The sequence below is a fragment of the Anoplophora glabripennis genome, unplaced genomic scaffold, assembly GCF_000390285.2.
Source record: "Anoplophora glabripennis isolate ALB-LARVAE unplaced genomic scaffold, Agla_2.0 scaffold26, whole genome shotgun sequence".
In the NCBI taxonomy this organism is placed as follows: Eukaryota; Metazoa; Arthropoda; class Insecta; order Coleoptera; family Cerambycidae; genus Anoplophora; species Anoplophora glabripennis.
This window is the reverse complement of record NW_019416261.1, coordinates 267,494-288,434: the sequence shown is the minus strand read 5'-3', so window position 1 is coordinate 288,434 and position 20,941 is coordinate 267,494. Positions and strand designations below refer to the sequence as shown.

General features: G+C 31.8%; 1 protein-coding gene across 1 annotated transcript in view; it reads right to left on the bottom strand.

Moving 5' to 3' along the window:
* The window catches only part of LOC108905962 (complexin), a 1,206,537-nt gene that overhangs the window by 1,145,761 nt on the left and 39,835 nt on the right, over window positions 1-20,941 (bottom strand). Inside the window, exon 2 of the mRNA XM_018709052.1 lies at window positions 17,905-17,946. The gene's annotated coding sequence lies outside the window, so the exon portion shown is untranslated. The remainder of the gene's footprint in view (window positions 1-17,904; window positions 17,947-20,941) is intronic.

Below are 20,941 nucleotides of genomic sequence, written 5' to 3'. Positions count from 1 at the left end.
GCCCCCTTTGGCTCCCTGGGGGGCCCCAGGGCCGTCGGGCATATTTTTCAGGGTCAGATTCGGAATCTTCGACCCCGAAAACCCGTGCACACAAATTTCTACAACTTTAGTAAATTTTTACCATTTTTAGAAAATTCGGAAAAATTGATGCACTCCAAGATGCAGTTTATGCACTCGCAATGCAGTTTCGATCCAGCCCCAAAGTGTAATAGATAGACTTTTTTCCTGATATTTTTCCGAAGTCAATGCCGAAAACCGCAACTCGATCCCTGGACTAAAAGGATATTAAAATACTAAACTTGAATAGACTAGCTCTTAATCAACGCAGACCTGTACGCGTACTAAACTGTATTCTAGACTAATTCGGAATTCCGAAAAATTCATATTTTTAATAATATTTAATAATTATGTAGTAATATTTTTATTAGTAAAATTAATCGTCGGGACATTGTCTGATAAGTTGTTTGACGTAGGTTCTTAAATTCCTAAAATATTTTGTTTAGAACGGATATAAAGTTATAAATATTTTTCAATTTTTTATTTTGCAAATAATTGTTAATAAAAACGCCAAAGTTTTCAAAATAAATAACTATAAATCCACTGTAAACCACTTTTTAAAACACTTCAATACGGCTAACGGCAACAATGTTTACAAAATATCCAAAATGGCTATTATATGATTTATACGTAACGTCACTAACATAAACCACACGGAGATAAAACATGTACGGAAGTATTCGGGCTTCATCGGTAATGTATTTAATTCGCAGATAAAAACCGTTCATGCGTAGTATCATTTTATGGGCAAAATAATCAAACATTCTATTTTACTCTACAAAATTTCTATATCCTTAAAGTTTTGTATTTCATATTTATTCTGTTTAATGCCGAAATAATAGTAAATCTGAAAATATCATCTTACGTTGTCACACAGCTGTTCTGTTGGGAAATACGCATGCGTTCAGCCCCTTTAACTTGGATATATGTCCATTCGTGTTGCACAAAGTAGCTCTATCTCTCTAAGTGTCGCATATGGGTTAGATATGTGCCTGAACATAGGTACTTTAATTCGTTTTGTTTTCACATTGTTGGTAGTTACCATATTGTTTTAAATTTAAAGGTTTTGCATTTTTAGTTTTGAGTTCGTTTGTTGTCTTTAGGTATATAGATATATCGTGAATTATTTTAATATTAATATTAGGGTCGCATTAGATGAAAGATGATTGATTTTTAAATCAGAATATATAATTATTGATATGATAATAATATTATAACAGTTCCTTTTGCAGATCACAATGTGCGAATATTGAGTATTTGGAATTCAGCGCTAGTACTTGTTCTCATGCAAGAACTGTTTAAACAGCTCAAGAACTGTTACAAACTTATTTTCAAAAAAAAAGACGATGTAGAATATATCTTATTAGAAACGGTCCTGAGGAAACCAAATTGATATTTACTACGTGCGCATGAACAGTTTGTTATAGAATTCCTTAAAATGTGGACTTTGTTACTAAAATCTGTATACGAGAGTTGACAAAAAAAGTTAATACATATTTAATGCATAACATTACCTGCAGAGAGCGCCCCGCTCGCGACATTCAAAAATGAAAATTATTTTTCCCACCTCGTAAAAATCTCTTTAGAAAATTTGAAACATATCTTTAGAATTTATTAAGGAAAAATCATTTTTTTATTTTTCACTTTGACACCCTGTATCTTTTTAAATCAACTTATTTTCACCTAAGGAATATCTGTTATCATTTGTGCCCTTTCATTTAAATACACCCTGTATAAACCAGCAGTTTCACATCGTTCTCGCCACATTCATCTCATTCAGGCATTTTTTGTGTCATTGGATGATGAGGTTATAATCAGGATGAAAATAAGATTTTTTTTAATTGTGCAGGAAAAATTGTTTCTAAAGCTACCTTGTACATTGATTAGTGTTAGGCATCACTATCACTACATATTATAGAACAAAGTCCTCCGCCGCGTCTGTCTGTCTGTTCGCGATAAACTCAAAAACTGCTGTACCGTTTTTCATGCTTTCACCAATGGATAGAGTGGTTCTCGAGGAAGGTTTTAGTATATAATTTGTTAAGTTTTTGTATACATTAACGATATTTTTTGGAGGTGTCGGAAAAAATAAGCCGTCTGGGAGCTTTCAACGAAAACGCTTCCTAAACCCTTTGAGATATAACAAAATAATGTGGAATTGTGTATCTTATATAGGTCTACAGAATAGTCCGCGATGGCATATGTCTATCTCTTAAGGCTAACATACTATATCAATTTTAATACTTTAAAAAATGGGCAATTATATAGCGGTAATTGGAAAGCTATTTACACAAATACAGTATTAATCCTTATCATTTTAAATACGTTAGTTGGCTTGAGCATTTCATGAAGATTATTTTTTCCCTTTACGCCATGCAAATTAAATGAATACCTTAGGAGATATAGCAAAATCAAAATAATGCGCAGCGAAATTAATTTCGTGTCGCCGTGATTCGACCGGGCCGCGTGGGCGTCCCGTGACCCCGCGCCCGCGTCCGAGCCGGGGGGGGGGGGGTCCGAAAGTTTATGTAGTGTATCTTATATATGCTACAGAAAAGTCCACGATGGCATATGTCTATATGTTAAAGATAACATACTACCTATTCCATACTACTATCCATTTTAATACTTTAAAAAATTGGCAATTATAAAGCGGTAATGTAAAAGCTGTTTACACAAATACGGTATTAATCCTTATCATTTGAAATAAGTTAGAGGCTTTAAGCATTTCATGCACATTATTTTACTCGTTTACACCATATAATTTAAATGAATATCTTAGGAGTAATCGCAAAAAAATTAAGGACGCGAGAATAAAATTCAAGCGCCTCGCTTCGCTTGATGCGATCGCCGACCCTCCCCCCGCACCGTCTTGCTGCTGTTTAGCTAATAAGCCGAACGATAACGTGCGCGTGATCCTTTAATAAACTGACTTAGAGCGAATGGAGGTGACGACTGACAACTGTGTTTTCTTTCTGGGTGTTGTTGGAAAGTTATAATTGCGTTCGATATTTTAAGGTCACATTTTTGTTTTGTATTTGTTGTCTTTAGGTAGTCGGAACATACATTAGATACTTGCAAACATACTTTGATTTCATTGAGTTTTAATAATTTGTTTGTTTTTTTTTTTCTTATTGTGAATCATTTGAAACTTAATAGTCTCATTTTTGTTTCGTGTTTGTTTTTTTAGGTAGTTAGATACCTAACTACTTATTAATTAAAATTGATAGTCCTGAACCACATATCTAACCCATATGCGACACTCCTTAGATAAGGCACAGATGCCGCTGTTGACCTTGTCCATTTAAACTGGATGCTAAACGTTGCCAGATTGGACAATAAAAATTGATATCTGAAGAGTGTTGCCAATTCGAAATATTGAATGAACATGAACATAAAATACTTACACCTACATTTATCACAATTTTCACTTAATTGATAAAGTGTCTGTCTAACCGGGATGATAAATTAGATAACTAATATATTAAAATAAAATTGCTAAGTGTTCATTAATTTTTTGTTGAAATAAAATACCTAATAACAAATTATACACATGTTTAATTTTACATTTTTTATATTAGGAGTTTTACTAACATTTTTATTAATAGATTTTATGTGGTAGTAAATTCGCAGAATTACAAGTTACTTTATTAAATAGTCCAAAGAAAAATTTGGACAGGGATGTTGAACTGGAGGTACATCTTTACAAAAATTATAAATGGTGTTTCCTGGGTAGTTACAAATATAATTAGCAATCAAATTTGTTATCTAACTGAATAATGAATATAGAAAATATGTCATTTTAACTTCCAAAAGGTATTACACTAGCAATGTAAATTTGAAATCGTTTTATCCATGCAGTATTAATTCTGGGTGTCCACATTTTTCTATCGACATCTAAAAGAACAATTTATATTATAAAAATTTAATATTTAAACAATTTTTATAAGCAATTTAAGATTACCTATATAAAAAGTAATAATCATACAGTTGGTCTTCTTTAGGAAACCGAAAAAATGTATATTTTTATTTTCTTTCTTGCATTTCCGATACTGATTTAGACATTCTTTGTAACTGCAAATAATTGTTAATAAAAACGCCAAAGTTTTAAAAATAAATAACTATAAATCCACTGTAAACCACTTTTTAAAACACTTCAATACAGCTAACGGCAACAATGTTTACAAAATATCCAAAATGGCTATTATATGATTTATACGTAACGTCACTAACATAAACCACACGGAGATAAAACATGTACGGAAGTATTCGGGCTTCATCGGTAATGTATTTAATTCGCAGATAAAAACCGTTCATACGTAGCATCATTTTATGGGCAAAATAATCAAACATTCTATTTTACTCTACAAAATTTATATATCCTTAAAGTTTTGTATTTCATATTTATTCTGTTTAATGCCGAAATAATAGTAAATCTGAAAATATCATCTTACGTTGTCACACAGCTGTTCTGTTGGGAAATACGCATGCGTTCAGTCACTTTAACTTGGATATATCTCCATTCGTGCTGCACAAAGTAGCTCTATCTCTCTAAGTGTCGCAAATGGGTTAGATATATGCCTGAATTTATGTGTACTATATGTGTACTATATATGTGTACTTTAATTCGTTTTGTTTTCACATTGTTGGTAGTTACCTATATTGTTTTAAATTTAAAGGTTTTGCATTTTTAGTTTTGAGTTCGTTTGTTGTCTTTAGGTATATAGATATGTCGTGAATTATTTTAAAATTAATATTAGGGTCGCATTAAATGAAAGATGATTGATTGTTTGTTTGTTACGATTTAACTCAAAAACTACTCAACCAATTTTACCGAAAGCTACACCTCCTCGGAGTAACATAGGCTATTTTATATTTGCCCGTGCGAAGCCGGGGCGGGTTGCTAGTTACTACTAAAAATATCAATTTGGCGAATCATACTTAAAGTTTTTAGGTGAAGAAATTTCCCCATGGAACTTCATAAGACATAAACACGTTTTAGATTTTGAAGCGTCAGTTGGACGTTATATGAATGTTCAATTTGCACTTATGTTCTTAGGAAATACTACGAAGTCTTGTCGGCGCAGATGAAGAACCAAACTTCCTAATGTACCCACCAGCTAGAACACAGCGTTTAAATTCTCATTTCCTGTGAAATAATGCACCTTAATGAAACTGCAAACTACTTAGCACATAGATTCCAGACCTAAAACTATGGAACTATTTAATACGTTGTGCTAATAGCTCTGGTTCAGAACGACATATTCCGCCTTTTGAGCATTTATATAAATTTGTAGCGTAAACATGGATATACAGGGTGTAACTGTGAATGGGAGTGATATTTATACGGAGGTTACCTTTGACCCTTTAAATCGCGTATCATAACCAACGTTGCCCTTCGTAAGTCTTTGGAACAGGATCGAATTCTGCCTAAATCTAAACTGCTCACGATTTAATCTTGTTGCATCGTTATTTGCTTTCGATTAATTTAGTATATTTAGTAGATAAAGGGGCCGAATAAGAAAAAGTAGTAGAAAGATACTTTATTTTATTTAGAATTTTATAACTAGTACCTAAATGCGTCCCTATCTACTTTACATAGTGTACTTTAGCTGAAGTAGGTCTATTTCAGATATCATTGCCACTGAAATTCGGAAATTAAGTACTTACATTGCTTAAAAAAATAGTAACACATAAACGTTTGTAAAAACGATTTTAAAAAATATTTCCTATCAAACAGATTGGTATTATTATTTTTTTTAATACAGGTTTTTTTTAAAATGGTGAAAATAATTCTCTTTTAAAACCTAAATTAATTATTCTATTTACAATTATTAGTAACGTATCTATTACGTACCAATATTAGTTAGTATTTAAAAAACCATGTAAAAAAGTATATGGAGGTAGGTAATCAAGTTAAAATTAATGGTAAAATCAGTCTCAAATGTAGTAATTTGGAGAGAAAAACGCCCAATGTAGAAAAAATTATGTTTGAACTATTATTTAGTCATTATAGTGTTTTTTATGTAAACCTGAAGAATAACTGCCCTACTCTACTGAGATCGTTAAACATTGCCGGACAAAATATTTGCTTTGAGTAGGTAATATAAAAAAAAAACAATGTATCAACATCAACACTTCTCGTGTCGTAAATGAGCTTCGATTTGTTATTTTTGCGTGATGCACACCCTTTATAGAACGTACAAGGAAAGAAATATTATTTTGAATCAAGAATACATTTGTTCCTGGATATTTGTATCGGCATAATACAACCTTGAATTAAGTAAATCATCTCCCAAGAAACATTTATTTACATAAGTGGGTAAGGAATTTCGTCTAATTCAAGGTTACAATTTATAATTGTAATTATACGGACTTTATTTGAATGTAAGTAAATAAGAAATTATAAATTTGATTCAAATAAAATTTTTTGAATTAATGAATTTTCAAAAATTTAATTAATTGTATTAATGTGTATTATTTATACAAAATAACATTTTTTTCTAGTAAGAGGACAATAGTATAAAATCGAAAGCTAATAATAAAATATACCTATGTTTTCAGGAAAAGAAAAAAATGTNGAGCTTCGATTTGTTATTTTTGCGTGATGCACACCCTTTATAGAACGTACAAGGAAAGAAATATTATTTTGAATCAAGAATACATTTGTTCCTGGATATTTGTATCGGCATAATACAACCTTGAATTAAGTAAATCATCTCCCAAGAAACATTTATTTACATAAGTGGGTAAGGAATTTCGTCTAATTCAAGGTTACAATTTATAATTGTAATTATACGGACTTTATTTGAATGTAAGTAAATAAGAAATTATAAATTTGATTCAAATAAAATTTTTTGAATTAATGAATTTTCAAAAATTTAATTAATTGTATTAATGTGTATTATTTATACAAAATAACATTTTTTTCTAGTAAGAGGACAATAGTATAAAATCGAAAGCTAATAATAAAATATACCTATGTTTTCAGGAAAAGAAAAAAATGTTGTAAATATACAGGGTAACCTCCAGTAGGGGTCATTTTTATACAGAGGCCTCCTTTTACCTTTAGAAACACATAGTTTATTTGTTCAACTTCCTTCACAAAAACTAATTTCTTTTTAATATTTTCTTAGTAATTTTCGAACCCCGCCGCTGGACAAGCTACTGTAACCTCAAATAACGGCGTACATTAGCCGCAGCGCGCGCACAATGCTCTTTGGCGCTCGTTACTCTTCTTGGGTGGGTGGGAGTGGTTAATATTAGCATATTGGCATTCAAAGCTCGCATAATTTCTTAAATGTGTAACTTGCCACTTTTAAACTATGTGGACCTTAAGATATGGAATTCGTTTCGAATTTTATAACGATGAAAAACATTCAAATTCACAGTTAAATGTACTCTCTTAAAATGCGGAACAACTTCGCTTCTTCACCGTCCACCCGCACTAATTGTGCTATCTCCTTTTACATGCACTGTAGGTTGCCTACAATTCATGTATTTGTAATGCATTCGTGTTACAGTTGCGGTGTACACAAGAATTAAAGTACATTTTAAAAACTAATTACCTATAACTGGATTATTAATTACCCCTAAAAAAACTAACCCCCACTTAACGTTGCACCTTGTATAAATCAAATTCATATCAAATTTATTAGGCAATTTGACTGGTTGTTTTTGAATTAAACACAATAGACTCTTTTAGTGTGACGTCACATATTTAGGCAACCCGCAACAAATTGTCATAGCTGAAATTGTGCAGACCGAATCTGACCCTTGTGTACTATTTACATAGATACTATAAAAATGAACAACTTCAAATTAATTTATTTTTACAAGGATTTGAAAGTTATTTAGAAACAACCAATACGTGTTTCGTAAAATAGATACACTAATGTGCTTAAAACATACAAAAAACTATATAAAAGGAGATTCCTAAAATAGTAAAAAAGTAAAAATTTTAACATTAGCCTTGTTATTCCTCTCGGAAAGAATAGCCTCATACGCAGGTGAGATCTTGTTGATATTTTATCGCTGTCATCATTAGTGTATTTCTTATTTTGTTTAATCTTTGCATTTTCTAGTTCTACTAGGTAAAGGTATGAAGCTTACCAGCAATTAGGCCATGCTTGGCCCTTTTTGCCTGCTATCTTATACTACCCTCCACCTTAACAATCACAAACATCCATGGTACGACAGGAAAATTATTTCGAATTTTTCCTGCCGCGTGTGGGATTCGAACCCACTACGGTTTTGCCGCGCAGCCCTGGCTCGCCTCTATAGGCAAGCCTCGACCGCTTCGGCTATTGTTTTTTAGGGCTACCTACTAACAGCGACCACCAACATTTGCAAAAATTATTTCAGTGCCAATTGATGTAATAAAAATTTCATAACATATTTTCATATTTAATTCATTTTCAACTAAAAGTGATTTAGAGAACAAAAACGGTGTTTAAATCGATTCGATATATTTACATGTCCTGTTCTGTTCTATTTTTCAGGATTACAGTGATATACAATAGGAAGAATTATTCTTAATTGCTAAGCAATCGGTACATATTCAAATTTTGGTGTAACAATTATGTTACACTAGTAAACCCAGTACATTAGTATTGGGTTTATAGCACGTTGTTGTGGTCATTCTTTCCGTTCTCAAAGTGATCTGATAGAATATATATTATTTCAATACATGCAATCAATACATTCTCAATTGTTCTTTTTTTTAAATAATTCCCCATGAATGTGGGATTTTTTATTTTTGGAATCTACTTAATCCAACAAAATTACGTCTAATTATATTCTGGGAAACAACTACTCTGCGGACTGTGTGCCCCGACCTCCAATATATGGTAATGAGCTAAGATCATTCGTATGCAGGTTCAATAGTATTAGTATGTCATAAAGGAAATTAGGCTTATATCGAATATGTTATCATCGTCTATATTTTAAAACGTACTATACGAATGTTAAGGTAAATGACTCCGCAAAATATTAACCCGGCAGTAACGGATATCGTGAAATGAGGCCAATTTCAATGATCTACAACGGCGACGGCAAAACGAGGGCAGACTCTAGTCTAGCCAGTTTGGCATCACATAAGGGTCCTGAAAACTATTTTTTCCACAATTAAGCAAGTACTTACATAGTTGCATTTAACCGAATGGAAACAATATTCTAATTCTTCAAAAGACAGGTGTATAAGTTGTTTTCATTTTCGGAACCCATCAGTGATATAAATGGTATTTAAATTGAGGTAAGTTGTGTAATTTACATTAGACAAAAACAAACATGTTAAGAAAATTATCTAGCTTTCCAACACCTCATTTAGCTTTAATTCTAGTTAGTTAAAATCATGTTATTTGTTAAATTTGTTGAATATAAAATTGTAAAAAGATGACAAATATCAATATAAAAGATTAACTGACAAAGTTTTTTCTGATCTGGAACATGATGATACATCACTAAATTAAAAAGTAACCATTAAACATTAAACAGGTGTAATTCGGTTTCCTAAAGAAAAGTGGAAATGGTCTTGATAAAATGTTTTCATGTAGATTTCAAATAAGTTGGCAAATTAACTGAAACAATATTTTATTAAATATATTATTTTTATTTGTGCAATCATGGGGCACTGTATCGTTGACGATTGTAATAGCAGATCTGATCACAATAGTGCTGAAATTTCATTCTTTAGGTAAGCTTCACGCAACACGCAACATTCTCCATCTCACATGCACTTATTTCCAGTGTTGGCTTCATGTTATTAACTGATGTAAATATACAGGCTCATATTATCAACCGGCTTTTACAATTAGTTTTTTGTCACAATTGGTGTTTATTTTCATGATGGCTATTAAAAATAATTATAAATATTGAACCCTCAACATAATTATAATTTCAATAATAAACATACATTAATGTTAAATTGCAGGTTAAGTTACTGAATAAAATTGTATTACCAATTTACTTGTTTTTTTGTCAGATTTCCTAAAGAGGGTGAAAAGAGACTGAGCGCCCTTAAAATCGTCTGTAATATGTTCTTTACATTTTCAAGAGAAATTTATTATTATTAATAAAAGCGGCGTTAGAAATTTATCCAAAAATGCAGTGCCAACTTTAAAATTGCCAAGAGTGATAAGCAAACTGTCGTTTAAGAAAGAAAAATGACAATTTAAAAAATAGAAATAATAATATATTTTTTTAACAACTCCTATAAAAAGTACACCCAAGCTACAGAAAAGTAAAATTGTGTATCATGTATTGAAACACTTTTTGAATGTGAACTTATTTAAAAAATATGGATAAGAATGTATGTGAAAAGTATATCGATGTGATAATAAATCATGAAGTTAAAGTATTTAATTCGATGAAATCTACTACAAGACAAATATTAAATAAATTAACATTACTTAAGTGTCAATAAATATATTTAAATTATTTTGTAGGTTTAATTAAACAAGACATTGAAATATATTATTTTCTGAATTCCAAACTTGAAAAATGAATATTTGTTATTAAGTGTAAAAATATTGCTAAAGCCGGACCCGTTCAAAGTATGCGCGATCAGATTAACTCGCACACCCCATTTCCCCGCAATTTGACTTCATCGGTTCCCATGCTTTGGGATAGGAAACGTACACTCTAGGTGCTCTGTGGATGCTACCTTTTTTGGGTGTAACGATATAACAAAAATAATAACACCCTCCCTCCCTTTTCCCTCAGAAGATGAAACTTACTTGAGAGATTATTAAAAACGTCATTTATTCGTAATAATATGTTTAATCTGTCCAATGTTCTTTTAATAAACTAGTTATACCATAACTCCAGATAAAATATAATCTCATTAAATTATTGGAAAAAATATTAAGGGTTCTGACAATGGTTATTTACAGAAAGGACAATGATTGTGAACAATTCACAGTATTTTTCTTGTTGCAAATTACATTCATTACCAAATTATGTCTTTTATTGCTTGGTCGTGAACTGTGGGACATCTGGAGGAATAGTTCTTGTGAGGAAAAGTTATTCTTTCCTATACATACAGGGTGTTTCAGTTCGAGTGAATCAAATTTTAACCACAGATAGAACTCGATAAGTAATTAAGAATTGCCTTATAAACCAAGGTTCTATGTCTCACCGTTTTCGCTCTACAGGGCCGTATTGGTCGGTTTTTTACATCATATTATTTATGATATCTCTGGTATGGTTGTAACAATTTGATTCAAATCTGGTATGATGTTAATACTTACGAATGTCTATAATTTACTGCAAAATTTACAAATTTTTTGTAGGTCAGTGGCGTAGAAACGGGTAGGGTAGCGGGATTTTTTTGCCCCAACTTCTACGCCAATGACCTAATACTTATTTGGGGTAAATTTTTAGATTCCTTGGACAATTTGGCATAATACTTGTTTGAAATCGGTAAAGTGTCTCGTTCTGCCGAAAATCTCAATAATGTGGGAGGCCGTTCTTCTGATAAGGAATCAAGTTTAGTTCAGTTTAGCAGTTATTAAATTACGGTTGAAAACAATATTAAACAATACGTCTCTACACTTCGTGTATTATTTTTATAGCATTTATAGTGTGGTGAGTTTCCTTTCTGAGCTCTGTTTTATGTTGCACTACAGTGCGGTACACATTCAATGATACCTCCTTTACATTTCATTTATGCTATTCTGAAACTATTATAAGTATTTTTGCTAATTTAACGTTTCATTTATGTCAAATTAGATATAATTTGTTTAAAAAAATTACACCCCTCATTGACAATTGATGTGAGGCTCATATTGTAAGTCTGCGCTTTGGGAGTATGTATTCACAAAGATTGCTATGCAAAACATAACAATAATGACATTATCTGTCATCAGGAATTGTTATTTAATTATAAAGATTTGCAACAGTACTTACCATTTGTCAAAATATGGATGAATATTCAAGTGAAGAATACGCTGATATGATTTTTGTGTACGGATATTGTCATGGTCGTGCTCGAGAAGCAGAAAGAGAATATCGGAGAATGTTTCCAAATCGTCGGCGTCATCCCTCTTTTGGCGTATTTATAAGAACCTTTAGAAGACTGCGACAAACAGGTTCTGTGCAAGTAAGAAAAAATCAAGAAGGTAGAGGATATCGTAATATTCAACAGTACGAGGAAAATATTATCGAACGGGTAGTTGATACTCCTGAATTGAGTGTGAGACAAATCGGACGCGAATTACAGATACCCCACGTATCTGTATGGAGGGTCCTTCATCAAGAGCTGCTACATCCATATCATTACCAGCAAGTGCAACATTTACAAGAAGGTGACAACCTTCAACGATTACAATTTTGCAACTGGATCCTCCAAAATTTGACGGAAGATCCACTCTTTTTACAAAATATTATTTGGAGCGATGAAAGCCTTTTTCCTAAAAATGGACTGAATAATTTTAGAAACTTACATCAATGGTCATTACAAAATCCCCATTTAACAAGAAGAAGGGCCTTTCAGCGCAGATTTAAGATTAATATGTGGGGAGTAATTTTTCGAAACAAATTATTTCTTTTTGAAATAAATGGTATACTGAATGGGCAAAGATATTTAGAATTGCTACAGAATTCCACACATGAAATTCTAGACGAGGTGCCATTAAATGAAAGACAATACGTTTATTTCCAACAGGATGGTGCACCTCCGCACAATGCAAGAGATGTTAGTGCATGGTTAACGGAAAACTATGGACATAGGTGGATAGGAAATAGAGGACCAATACATTGGCCACCGCGATCCCCAGACCTTAATCCAATTGATTTTTTTGTATGGGGTCATATAAAACAGCTTGTTTACCGCACTGTCGCGCAAGATGAAAATGATCTCAGAGAAAGAATCCACGATGCTGCAGATGCAATAAATAATACAGAAGGGATTATGTTTGATGTCTATCAGTCGTTGGTTCGGCGATGCAGAGCATGTATAAGAGCCAATGGGGGTCATTTTGAACATGTTATTTAATATTGTTTTATGTTAGTGTTATTTGTTATGTTGTTATTTACCGTTTTGTATTATTACTTAAAATTGTAAAAACCGTACCTACAAACTATTACCTATTATTAGCATCTAAGATACAGCAATAAGAAAAAGAATATTTCATTGTTTGCTGTTAACATTTTTACATGAAACGTTCCATTTTAATTTAATACATAATATTAAAGTAATATTACTTTGAAATGTATTTGCTATCATTACGAAACTAAATGCTTTATCAGAAGAACGGCCTCCCACATTATTGAGATTTTCGGCAGAACGAGACACTTTACCGATTTCAAACAAGTATTATGCCAAATTGTCCAAGGAATCTAAAAATTTACCCCAAATAAGTATTAGGTCATTGGCGTAGAAGTTGGGGCAAAAAAATCCCGCTACCCTACCCGTTTCTACGCCACTGACCTACAAAAAATTTGTAAATTTTGCAGTAAATTATAGACATTCGTAAGTATTAACATCATACCAGATTTGAATCAAATTGTTACAACCATACCAGAGATATCATAAATAATATGATGTAAAAAACCGACCAATACGGCCCTGTAGAGCGAAAACGGTGAGACATAGAACCTTGGTTTATAAGGCAATTCTTAATTACTTATCGAGTTCTATATGTGGTTAAAATTTGATTCACTCGAACTGAAACACCCTGTATATGTTATGGGAATGAATTGTAAAGATTTTGGTGATAATGGTCGTGTGTTCAATTTTATGTTTGGAAGGAAATACATACCAATTTTAAATTAAACATTAGTAGCCATTATCCGCAATTCATGATAGGCTAATTAAAAATCAGACGTCAATGAAAACAATTTTGATTCAAACTGAAAACTAGAAAGAGGAACGAGAATACTTCCCCTTATCAATTTTTGTAATAACAGGACTATTAATGTTATTGATTTACTTCAAACAAGTAACGTGAAAACAAAGTAAATTGCAATTATAGGAAAATCTGTCAAAATATTTATAAAATGTCCCATAGCTATCCGGAATAGAATTTAACTCGATTCAATTTGAAAGAATATTTTCAATTAAGGTTTGAGTTATGACTAGAGATTATGTAATTTTATTTAAAAAAATGTGACACAACTGCACTTTTTACATTATAATTCTCCATAGCTAATATCTTAATTTCCAAAGAAACCAAAATTTTTACAAAAATGTTAATATCGCATTTTTGACACAATAAATGTATGTTATTAATAAAATTCGATTTTCTCAAAAACGGTACAAGATATCGACGGACATATGGTATTTCTTTTTTTAGCAAAGTGAGAGAGGTATCGAACTATGAAAGAAATACGTGAAATTTGGCAACTCTGTCAAGGATGTATAAATTTAAATGGATAATTTCGTCTGCTCCTGTATAATCCAGGCATATTGAATATCAGTTTAAACTTGGAAATGAACATTACCATGAGCTACTTTAATTGCCCAAATTTCGTTGCTGTCATGGTAACGACTTAGAAGTTATAATTGGAATTTGTTTTTCAAACTTCTTTCTTTGAAGGCGAATAACTCCACAACGAAGTCCGATAGGAAAAAAATATATATGAAGTACATCTATTTTGACCTCCTCTGTATATCACTTTATTTTTGACATGACCTTTCCTGGACACCCTGTATGTAAGTATTTGCATAATAGTACAACACAAGTTGCACCCACTTTGGAAAAGTAAACTGCAACTAAATTTTTCTCTATGACGTCTTCGAGAAACGTTATACTATTGCCATAAATAAGATCGTCAGTTACTCTACGCTCCATTTAATTTAGTAAGTTGTTTACAAATATGTTAATTTACATCTATGTGATTAGAAATTTCAATTGAATGCAATAGCACACCGTAAACTTTAACCAGAGTGAATATACTACTAAATGAAAACTTTAGATTCACAAAATCCAAGTAAAATATTTATCTATACCTGGTAATATTTTACTAGTTCAAAAGGAAATGTCGCAATAAAGTCTATGAATCTCGCTTGTCCCAATGCTAGAATAGAATTGCCGGTATGAATAGCTGGCTTTGGAGTAAATTTACTGTACTATTACAACTTCAAAGTTACCTAATAAAACCGTATCACTTTAGAGTCGCTACACGGGCATCTATAAACTTATATTACAACTAATATTCCTTGTATGCAATTCTGCTTATGAATTGCAACTGCAATAACTGTTACTGTAGTTATAAATTAAGCCTCAGGAAAATTAATTTAGGTAATTTTGGGATGACGATATCTTAAATTAATTTTTCGACTATTGTATAGCAGTGTAAAATATAATTTTAACTACTCTATTATCGAAAGTAAGTGTTTTAGATAATTTACTTTAAAGTATTGGATTTTATAAGAGCTGCAATAAAGACTTTTATTTCACGATTTCAGTTGTTAAAATCTCTATCAATAAAAACATCAGTATTTCATCCATTATTATTACTCGAATTAGAGTTTGAACGTGTTAAAATTATTAGTAGACATTTTGTTGTACTTTATGAGGGGGAAGTGTATGTAGAATGGTAATATCAAAAAAGTAATTCGAAAGAACTGACACTAAGTTGGCAAATTGCAAATAACTGGCAAATTTGTGTTTTTTAATTACTGAACGTTAATTTTCGAAGTTAATATCGTAGATATAGGTTTTAATTTAACCAAAGAAACGCATCGAAAAAAAAATTTCAGAGAGTTAAAATTAGTAGCCCTTTCCAACTAACAGAGTAACAGAGTCAAGTCGAGCAGAGGTTATTTTGACGGTAATTAAAAAAGAAAGAGAAAACACCTACGTCTTTTTGTTCCTAAGATAACTTTTTTTATTTGTTAATTAACTATTAGACGTATCGGACCAGGATTTTAGAGGCAATTAAGGAAAGGGTTCAACTTTTATTTTCAAAAAGTTTTACATTGATAGTTCATGTAATAAACGTGCTAGCAGCAGTAAAAGTTAACGTTAAATAACGGTCTTCTTCTGCGTAACTTTTACTGCTGCTAACGGGTTTATTACATGAACTATCAATGTAAAACTTTTGAAAATAAAAGTTTAACTCTTTCATTAATTGTCTCTAAAATCCCGGTCCGATACGTCCAATTGTTAATTAACAATTAACATTATATAAAAAGTTATCTTGGCAACATAGAGGCTAGGCGACGTCACTTTTTTAAATTACCATAAAAATAAGCTCTATTTAATGCAAAAAGAGTGAATTCCCGAGCAGATTTTGCCCGATTTGTTCATAACATTGTTTTGCACGTCCTACTTTGTTAGTTGTAAAGGACAACTTAATTTTAACTTTTTAATTTTTTTTCGATAAGTTTATTTGAATCAATTAGAACCTATATCTACGATATTAATTTCTAAAATTAACGTTTAATAATTAATTAATCAATTAGCAGCAAAAAAGAAATGAAATTAATTAACAAATAGCTGGAGCAACGATTTTACGGTCATTGGAATCGGAATTTGAAACACATGTTGGTCATTGGATTGACCGTCTGTTCCATAAATTTCCTCAACATCTAGCGCTTTTTGCAATAATAATGGGCAATTTTCGAAAACTGATATTTCCGCATTTCACAGTTTTACAGTTAACAAATTAGTGAAAAATGATTCTAGGTACCCTAGATTGTAGGTATTTAATTGCTTATAACACAAAGTAACCAATATTCCGATAGGTCGTCTATATTTTCCTGGATAGTAAAAAAAGTGAAAAAATACCTAAACTTGCCACTTATTTGCAATTTGCCAACTTAGCGTCACTTCTTTCGAGTTCCTTTTTTGATATTATCATTCTGCATAGGTACTATTCCCCGTCATAAGTACAATAAAATTTCTATTAATAATTTTTTCAAACTTTCATGTTTTCTAATCTAATTCAACTGGAGTATATTAATTTTTAACAATGTGTGAATCTACTTTGCAACTAACCTAATTTTTGAGCCGAACAAAATTTAGCATTATTTGGTCACCCCTTATTATTTGTTAACATTAACTTTTCTATGAAAATGTGTCATGTTCTAGTAACCCATTTTTAAATACGGGGTATTGTGGAACTACTAGGAGCATTGGGAGAGAAGACAAGGGTGTGAGGACGGCAATGAGCAGTCTGGCTGGAGGAGTAAAGAGCGATTCACGAGAAATCAAGAAATCAATCTTGTGCGGTAAAATTCTAGTTACCATATGTAATGTGGTATACGTACCTGCTATTAAAATAATTCCACTGGTTCATCTTACTCCCTCACGAACTCTGGCACATAAAATGATATAGTTTAAGTGTACTACTTCTTATAATATATTGTTTGTAATTAATTTCCGAATTAGCTTTTTAATTTGACAAATTTCCCGCTTGAACGTGAAATATTTATACACTTGTTGCGTAAATAAGTGGTCAATGTATATTAAATAATTTTTAATTAAACTTTCAATTTTGATACTTTTAAAAAGGAAACGCTAATTAGAATATTTCCCCTAAAGAATATCTAAACATAATTTGTACTACAGTATTTTAAATGAAACAATCGTTAACCTTAAAAATTGTGACATAGTATATTACGGTTAAATGTTTTACCCTCAATCCTACATTTTGTCCACCAAAGTTTAGGAAAGGAAAGGTCAAAAAACTGTTCATGTAAAATCGATAAACCGTTACATGTAGTAACAGAGATCCAGAGACCCAAGTCCCAAAAGCAGTGGATGGAATAAAACAAAAAAATAAAATATGCCACACGAAAGCTACACTTCCATATTTGTTATACTTCATATAAGTGAAAAGTTAAAAGATTACATTACTAATATCAAGAAAAGATCTAAATTAAATTAATTTAATATTTACCTTTATTCCAGAGCTGGTACTGCCACCTTTAACGGGGACACCCTGAAAATAAAAATTGTGTTATAGAAGATGTAATTTTATATTATCATATTATAAACAAATTAAACCCACACAATTGTCATAAAATGTCGCAACTAGCGACCTCTGGCAGGAGTTCAAGAACTAATAACACTGACATATTTAACACCATCATACATAGGATTAGAGGATATTGGCACTATTACAATAAATATCGAACATTAGAGGTCTGTTCAGAAAATAACCGAACTTTTTGAATTATGTGTTAATGGAGATATTTATTAATATGCAGTTGTTGTTAGCTCATTTAGTTTTCGTGGTATTATTATTTGAGTGCAACATGTTTAAGTGTTAATGACGATTTTTGAAATGTGCGATTTTCCGAAACAACGATGCAACGTAATTTTGCATGAAGCTGGGGAAAACTTTCACGGAAACGTTTCCAGTTTTGAAACAAGCTTATGGAGATGATCTTCCAGATCGTACGCAATGTTACGAATGGTTTTCACGATTTAAAAGTGATCGTTAGTCAATTGAACATGATGCTCAACCAGGAAGGCCTTCAACTTCAATTGATGACTCCCACGCTCAGAAAGTCAAAGATTTGGTGCGTGCAAATCGCCGACTGAGTGTCAAAGAAATTGCAGAAGAGGTTAGCATCAATTGCGTCACCCCATGAAATTTTCAGTGAAAAATTGAACATGCATTGAGTTGCAACAGAATTTGATCACCGAACAACAGAAAGAAAATCATGTAGACGTTTGTCGACAACTTCTTGAACAACCCAAAGACGGTAAAACATTAATTCAAAAGATCATAACGAGAAAAGAAAGCTGGGTTTACGGCTACGACATTAAGGCAAAAGTTCAATCTCATCACAATGGATTGGCAAAGCATCTCCACGCCCCAAGAAAGTATGTCATTCTCGACCCAATGTCAAAGTGATATTCATTGTTTTTTTCGACTTTAATGTATTTGTGCATTTGGAATTCTTGTCTCAAGGTGAAACAATGAACCGTTTTAGGCGTTTTACAACGGTTACGTGAAAAAATCCGCAAAAAGAGAGCAGAGTGTGGCGAGACAACTGATGACATTGCGTTTGCACACTCAGCTTTGTCAATAATTTGTTAGTTTTGTACCAAATATCAGATTATTGTTCTTCCTCACCCTCCTTACTCGCCGACCTTGCAATTTTTTCTGTTTTCTGAAATTAAAATCAGTCCTGAAAGGATGCCGTTTTCAGACTATTGGTGATATTAAAGCAAATTCGTCACTGACTTTAAAGGCCATTTCAAATGAAGCTATCCAGGACTGTTTTGCGAAATGGAAACAACGCTGAGATAACGGTGTATTTTGAAGGAAACAAGGAACAATAGCGTATAAAATTAAGTTGAAAAAAATAAAGTTCTAAACAGACCTCGTATAGCCAATAATAAATAACCAATCGATGAAACACTATTAATTATTCTAATTTTCTATTTCATTACAAAACTTTAGGAATAATAACACTAAATAAGTTTTTTAATAGAAAAAAGGTGAATATCAAACACGCATTTTTTTCAGCAACTAGTCATCTTTCAAATTTGTTATACTTGAAAACCCTTATACCGGTGTACGCCTGCATAGCAGTTTGCCACATTTACCGGTAGAATTATTCAGAGGGTGAAAATGATAGATGATGGCATGAGTAATAATCCCAAGTGTGTGTGTCTGTGTGGTTGTGACGTCATGAGAATTTGGGGAGATAGTACCTATCCATTTAGCGCGTGTTTTTATCGCTAAATTTCACAGAAGATGCTTGGCTACAGGTGTGTTGCAAAAAATGTATTTCTGATAGAGAAATAATGTACAGTTGAAAGCCAACCAACACGATAAATATTTTCGATTACTTTAAGTCCTTTAAAATCAGGATTATTATATATAGGGTGTGTCCCGGAAAAGAAACCCAATTTGATAATCACTCCTAGAATTAAAATATGGTGATATGTAAAATTACCAACACACAAAAATTCTTCGTTTAAATGACAGACTCTTTTTGCTGAACTCCTTGATAGTACACACAATTTTATTAATATCGAAAAGAACAGTGAGCATTACTTTCACATTGGATCTAGACTGACGTGCTTTCTTGGAGTGTGGAGATCCTTTACCAATCCATGGTGATGATTGAACTTTTGTCTCAATGTCGTAGCCGTAAAACCAGCTTTCGTCTTGATAAGTGCTACCGTTCCCGAGAAAACTCATCCTTTATCGCGCATACGCATTCATCTTAGTCATCCCCACTCCCTCTCTACCGAGAAATTGCGGTGACCACGGTACCTTTCTTGATTTTTTTTTATTTGCCGAATAAACATATTTTTTTTTTCTCGACTACACGATTACGTAAGCTATAAATTATTATTAACTTTACTCTTCTATATCTCAGAATCTACAGAGTAGAATGTTGCTGTATTTGGCTAAAAAGCAAGGGGTTACGACGTAGTTTTTATGTGTGCAAGATTTTGTCGATTGCGAAGAAAATTCCCTGGGCAATAAATATGAAATTGTTTATAGAGTAAAATTAAAAAAAAAATCTAAATGGTTATAAAAGTGTAAACATGGGTATTTTTAGTATTGATTATTGTTTATTATGACAACAAGTATCTCTAAAAAATTGCGTGCCCTTTCTAAGCCTTAGTTTAAATCCATGGTATGCGATAAACTTTTTGAAATTTTCTTAATTAATAATCCTGTCAATCGAAAACCACGCGATCGATCGTTGTAAAATTTTTAGGGTAGAATTGACATATGTTTTACTATTTGTTCACAAAGTTTTATCAATATTTATAAATATTTACTTATTTTAAAAATTGCTCCAAATATATACAGGATGATTCACAACTTATCCAAAAAAATTTGGGAATAGATGCGGCATGAGAAATGGGGTCAATATTGTAAAAAAAAATTGTAAAATTCTTATAGTTTCTGAGAAAGAAATTATTGAAGTTATAACACATTAAACCACTACATAGCTGGACAA